Below are 6,371 nucleotides of genomic sequence, written 5' to 3'. Positions count from 1 at the left end.
AGGGGCTGCCAAGAGCCTGCAGCAGGACAGGGAGTGCCAGGCAGTGCTTGGACACTGAGCATGACGGCTCTGAGCAAGGCTTTACTCCCCGTTCTGGAGCCTTGGGGTGCCAAGCCAATGGTTCTCCTTTGGGCTACAGCGTCCTCATTGGGACTGTGTACAAAGCTTGCCCCGCTCACTGGGCTCCTCTCTCCATCCTCCCAATGCCAGGCTTCCTGCTGAGACCCCGTGAAGCTCACACCTCCCCCCTCTCTCCCATTGATGTCTCAGGTCCCACTCCCCCGGGACGCATCCTGCTGATGGATGATGCTCAGCTCGCTCCCCACTGCATTACTTCCAACCTCATTAGGGCCCATGGTGCCACTTTGCCAGCATCTGCAACACCTTGCAGCTCCAAGTCATCTGCAGCCGTAATTAATGTGTTGTTTACTCTTGCTTTCAGATCATTAATAAAGACATTAAATAAACCCGGGATGTGCCATTCTCTCACTGACTTTTTATGAATAATCGTCAGGGGCTCGCTAAGTTCATTAGCTAATTCTATTTAGTCTGTGGGTTACATATTATCCAGACTCGCTGATTTGTACAGATTCAATTTTGCCAAGTATTCCCCTTCCTGCTCTTCATCTCCAGGGCTGCAATGGAGCTGTGCCTTGCTTCATGTTCGCTCCGTCCTTCTTGTGCTCATCCTGTGGGACGGATGGAGAGGAGGACATCTCCATTACCTGCTCAGGAAGCTAGAATTGAATCGGAACGGACCCTTCAAGGCCATCCCTTGCAATGAACAGGGACGCCCACAGCTCCACCAGCACTCAGAGCCCCCTTTGGTGTGCGCAGGGTCTGCCTGGAGCGCGCAGCCCTTGGCTGGGCTGTCCCATCCGGTGCTGGCAGCAGCGAGCGAATTCACCGCTGCTGCTGCTGGGGTTTGGCAGCTCGGCGGCTCCTGCACGAGGAGAGAAACGAGGAAACCCGGCTGAGACACGGAGCGCCAGCGGTTGCAGTGCCGTGCCCACCCAGCCGGGACCCGCAGTGCCGGGAGATGGCACCAGCGTTCCGCGGCTGCGGGGACATCGCCCGGCGGGGACGTGGGCATCGATTAGGGACGAGGGCTGAGCTGCTGTGGGTTTGGTCCCTGCGGCTCGGCCCGGGGAGGACAGGAGGAAAACGGTGCAGGGAGAGAGGTTGCAGGGATTTTTGGAGTCGAGGAGAGCTTTCCTGGAGCTGCGTCGGTTCATCGCGAGGAGGACCCCCAGCGGGAGCGCAGCGCAGGGGTTTGCGGCTCTGGGGGCTGTAATTCTGCCAGGATTGATGGGGCGGAGTAGCGAGGATGTCTCAGGCTGAAATCCGCGGCTTTTAACCAAAAGCTAATATTCTCTTTCCAGCTGTTAATTCCGGGAGCCGGGGTATAAATTAAGGCTCCAGACACGCCGTAATGTTCACGAGAGCGGGACAAACGGCGTTTCCTTCTCCCTGCGGCACCCCCACCTGTGGCACTCCCACCTGCAGCAGTGCTGCATCCCAGGGAGAGGAGCACAGCGAGCCCTCAGCTCTGCCCAGCGCAGCCAAAAGCAGCTGTGCGGGGTTTCGTGGGGCAAAGCAAGCTATGGTTGGGGTTTGCAAACTCCCCATTGGGGTTTGCACCTACGGGCTCCGTGAGCTGGATGCTGGGTGTGCACAGGGCGTGCTGGAAGCAGGGGGCTGCCAGCTGAAGCTGGTCAGCGCTCAGCCAGGGGGGAAACGCCGTTCCCAGACAGTGCTGCCAGCAAAACGAGAGGAAAATGCAAATGGAAGCTGATAAAAATGTACTTGGCAGAGTCCCCTTTAAGCACCATAGATTTTTATCTCACTCTGGTTTTATTTGCTGGGAAGGGAGATGTGGAAGCAGAAACATTCAATTAGCCCAGACCGCCAGCCCCCAGGTGTGCGGTGTGGGGCCAGAACTTGGCTCATGGGATGGGTGCTGGGATGTCCCCTTGCCCTCCCATGCCATCATTTGAGGGCTGTGCTGATTGCCATGGTAACGAGATCCATGGTTCTGTCAGTATCTGTGCCACCATCCCACCTCATCCACATTGGGCAAGATCTCCTCCCTGCTCTATGGGACAAATGGGGCTGGTGGGACCATGGACTTCACCTCCCCAAAACCAGTGCCAGCAGTGCCACCAGTACAGGATCATCAAACCCATTTCTTAGACAGCCAATCACCAGTGCAAACCAGTAACACTGGGAGGAGAGAGCACACCAGGGCTTGGCTGAGGATAGGGATGGTTCTCAGAGCAGCCCTGTGGGCTTTCAATGGAATCTGCTCCTTCATCGAAGCAAAAGTGCACACGGGGAAGGTCAGACTTGATAAATCTCCCCATTTTCAAAGCAGATGTTCAGAAACGATCAGGAATGTCCCATTCCACTGATTTGTAACCGTGCAAAATGGGGGAGCGCTGGTGCAAAAGCCGTTTTTGGCTGGGAAATGTGAGTTTGCAATGCAACATTTAAGGACCAAGATGACAGAGGACCCAGCGCTCCTTGGTGAGCCATCCTCCAGCCCGGCCCTTCCCTTCCTGTGGCCCTGCTCCAGTTTCCCCAGGTGTTCTGCAGCTGGTGCTGGGGGATCTGCAAGCCCCAACACTGCATGGGGAGGTCTGAGCACTCCTTCCTGGCAGGGCACACAGCCTCCGTGGTCTTTGCTGGGAGAACCCCACAGCACTGGGATGACTCTGGGCACAGCGAGGCACAATCAGATTTCTGTGCCCTTGGTGAAGCAGGCTTCGTTCCACAGCCGGATGGGAATGGGATCCTAAATTGGATTTGTGTGCTCACTGGATCCTTGGAGCTTTAGAGCTGATGGATGCAAGATGGTAACTGCACTGCCCCACACCAAGGAGCCACACACACGTGGGTGCGCCAAAGCTGCTCCCATGGAGAGCCGGGGAGGGCACGTGGGCTGCCTGCTCTCCCCATTCAGGCCGGTTTTGGGGTGCAGCGAGGTCTGCAGCTCCCCACAAAGGGGCTCTGGAGCTGCTTTGGGGGCACCTCGGTGGGCCGGGTGCCAGCAGATGGCACTCCAGAACGCACAGACACGCGGCGATGCGCAGATGCCGCCCGAAATGGCTTCCCCTGCTCTGCTCAGCAGCTCGGGGCTGGGGCTGGCTGCACCCCGCAGCACCTCCCGACCCAAACACAGCCCCTGCTTTGTGCTGGGCTGTGCGTCCTCACGCCCTGAGACTTTCCCCGAGTTGGAAACACGAATAACGCTCCTAAATAGCTCAGAATGGCTGAAAATCCCCCAAAACCGAGAGCACCGCCTGCGTCGTAACCAGCAGCCGGGGCAAAGGGAAGGAACAGACCCCATGGAGAGCTCTGGAGGCTCTAGCGGAGGAGTGGGGGCAGACGTAGGCGGCTGCAAGGAAAGCAGGTCAGGCACGGCCACGGTGCAGGGCTGCATGCAGCGCTTCAAAGTCGCTTGCTGTGAGAGGGAGAACAGCCTTCCCACGTGTGCAAAGGACATTTCCAGAGCTCTGATCCTTTGATTAGAACAGATCCTAGGAGAAGGCGTGCTGCTGCTTGAAGGCAGGGGGAAAAAAAGAACAGAACTGCTCCAAACTGATGGAAACTGAGCTGCTAATCATTGTAGAATAATGATCAATTTATTAGATGTGATACATCTAATGATGAAATACCAACTGTCTTCCCTAATTCCTGTGACTAATAGAGAAGGACACAGTGAAAAAGCTGGCATGGAAATACCAAAGCAGGGCAGCGAGCTCCTACACGGGAGCAATGCCTGAAGCAGAGGGGAGGAGGCCAGACTGGGGGGTACAAACCTGTGCTCTGCACCTGGCAACACACCGTGCATGGTCACAGCTGCAGGTGGGGAGCAGGGCTGCAGCAAAGTGCCACCCCCCAGCACCAAGGTGTGGGGTTGGTAAGGACAGACAGCTGCAGGACAGCCCCCAGCTGTTGCTGCAGGGCTGGGGCCACCAGCTCTGGAGCACGTCACAGCTCTGTATACATATCTATTTCCAGGTTTGGGAAGTATGCATAAATAAACCCAGCGAGGCCTGACAGCAATTCCCAGACAATAAACACCTGCAGATTGCTTGCTGTGATGCACTGCTGGAGCCTGAGGAGATGCTGAGGGTCAGACAGCCACTTCCCTGCCCCGGCGTAGGGCTGAGCACTGGGGACATCCCTGTCCCCACCACAGCCCCATTGCCACCACCAGCTCCACTTACTCACCGCCATCAGCACACGGCTGGCTAGCCTTTATAGCACTGTTTGCATAAGGGATGCTATCAGCACACCAACAGCAATTATTCCTGGATAAAGAGGAGCACTAACGCTGCCCGCTGCCCATGGGTTGCTGCAGAAGCACTGCTTAGGGATGCAACAGGGTAGAAACAGGCAGCAGAGGAAGATACAACAGCAACCCCTACACTTACCCCCAAGGGATAACTCCTAGGGTTGTTCCCACAAACATATAAATAGGGTCCATCTGGCCTTCATTATTCAAATCAGCTGGCAGGGTAATCAATATAAGCAGCTAAAGGCAGCATGGACTAATTTTGGTGTTGCTGTAGAGCTGGGTGTGAGCTCTGCTTGCTTGTTGTTTTGGTTTTTTTTTGTTTTTTTTTTTTTTAAACCACAAATATACTTCTAATTGTGCACAGCTCCAAGGCAGCGCTAATAAAGTGAGATGCAAAAAGCAGGAGAGCAAACCGAGGGCTCTGCAGTGGGGGTGGCACTGGGCAGGGGGGCTACAACACATTGGGGTCATGAATGGGATGGGAGTGGGGCTGCCTGGTGATGAGAAGTGCCCTGAGATGCCCTACCTGGGTCGTGTCAGTGCTGGGAGCTGAGATGGGGCTCTTTCTGCTTCCCCTCCCTTCCCCCCTCAGCCCTCATTTTGTTTTGTGTTATGGCAGAGGAATGTTTGACTTTACAGCCATGGTTTATATTGCCAGGAAGTAACTTAACTGCACTCACTGAGCATCAGAGCTGCATTTCTTTTTGATGATTTCCAAGATTGATGAAGTTCTCTCGGGGAGAAGGAGAAAAACAACCAGCAAAGCACGATTCAGTGCCGGGCCTGAAGAAGGACCCCACGTGGTTGGCTGCAATTTGGGGTCGGCTGCAATTTGGGGTTGGTTATGAGCTGAGTGCTCCCGGGGCGGGATCTGGAGCAAGGCTGCAGCTGGCCCTGGGCACTCATAGGCAGCAGCAAGCGGTTATTTGCGATTAATTAATTGCTGCTCCTATTAATTTGCTCCTGAATATGATGGTTGGGGGATGAGGTCACAGCTGGCAGGGATGTTGCAGCAGGGTGCGGGGTTCTGCAGTGTGAATGAGCAGCATTCAGTTTCGTGAGGGTGCAGAAGGAAGGAGCCATCCCATGCCCACCCCACAGTGCCACAGCTGGGGAGGATGTGGTCTGCACTCCTACTTTCCCCATATTGGACCCTTTGAGACCCTTTGAGAAATGGCAGCGTTTCCACTGGCCACGTATCTGATGTCCCCTCCCATAGCAGCCAGCTGCCATGGCACCATCCCCTTAACTCTGCTCTGGGACACAGCAGGATGGAAATGGGATGCTGGGGGTTCCACCGGTTGCCCCCAGTTAGTGGACAGCCCCGTGCCCCCACTGCACAGCCTCAGGGCTTTCCTCTCCCCAGCGAACGCCGTGCCAAGTTAGCATCAACGCGTCTGTCAGGAAAAATTAATTTTTTAATTAAAACCAATTTTTTTTTTTCTTTGGTGGTGGGTGGTGGTGTCTGGGTCTGGAGTAATTATTAGTAGCTCCGGGGAGACTGCGCTTTAGAAAAACTGTCAGTGCTGCTGTGAAGGAGTTTCTCTGATCTGCTGCACCCGTGTGCCCCAAATGTGAGCTCTGGGGGCTGGGGGTGGGGTTCTGCCCCATGCAGGATATAGGGCAGCTCTACGGGCTGGGTGCTGCAGGCAAACCCACCTCTGTGCTCAATTAGCAGTCTGCACCTCGGAGAGTCGGAGGTGATATAAATATTTTCCATGTAGTAATAGGATGTTTTTTTTCTTTTTCCCCCTATCTCACAGTGCTGTCATTACAGCACTGATGTGACATCCAGGTGTCAGGAGCAGCTGGGTGGCAGGAAGAACAGAGCCAGAGCTGGGGGGGCACAGAGCATCATCCCCTTCGCTGTGCACAACCACCGTGGGGAGGGTTATTAAGAGCTGGGCGCCTTAAAGATGCAATTAATTATTCACCTGTGCTCCGAATCAGTTGAAGCAGCTCCTAAGCTGCAGTGTAAATAAACCCTTCCCCACTTGCCTCTCCTCCCCTCACGCACCCCAATCCCAGTGTTCATAAAACCCAGCATTTCAGCCAAGCCAAACTAGCA

The sequence above is a fragment of the Tetrao urogallus genome (genome assembly GCF_951394365.1).
Source record: "Tetrao urogallus genome assembly, chromosome: 11".
NCBI classification, from domain to species: Eukaryota; Metazoa; Chordata; class Aves; order Galliformes; family Phasianidae; genus Tetrao; species Tetrao urogallus.
This window is presented reverse-complemented; position numbering follows the sequence as displayed.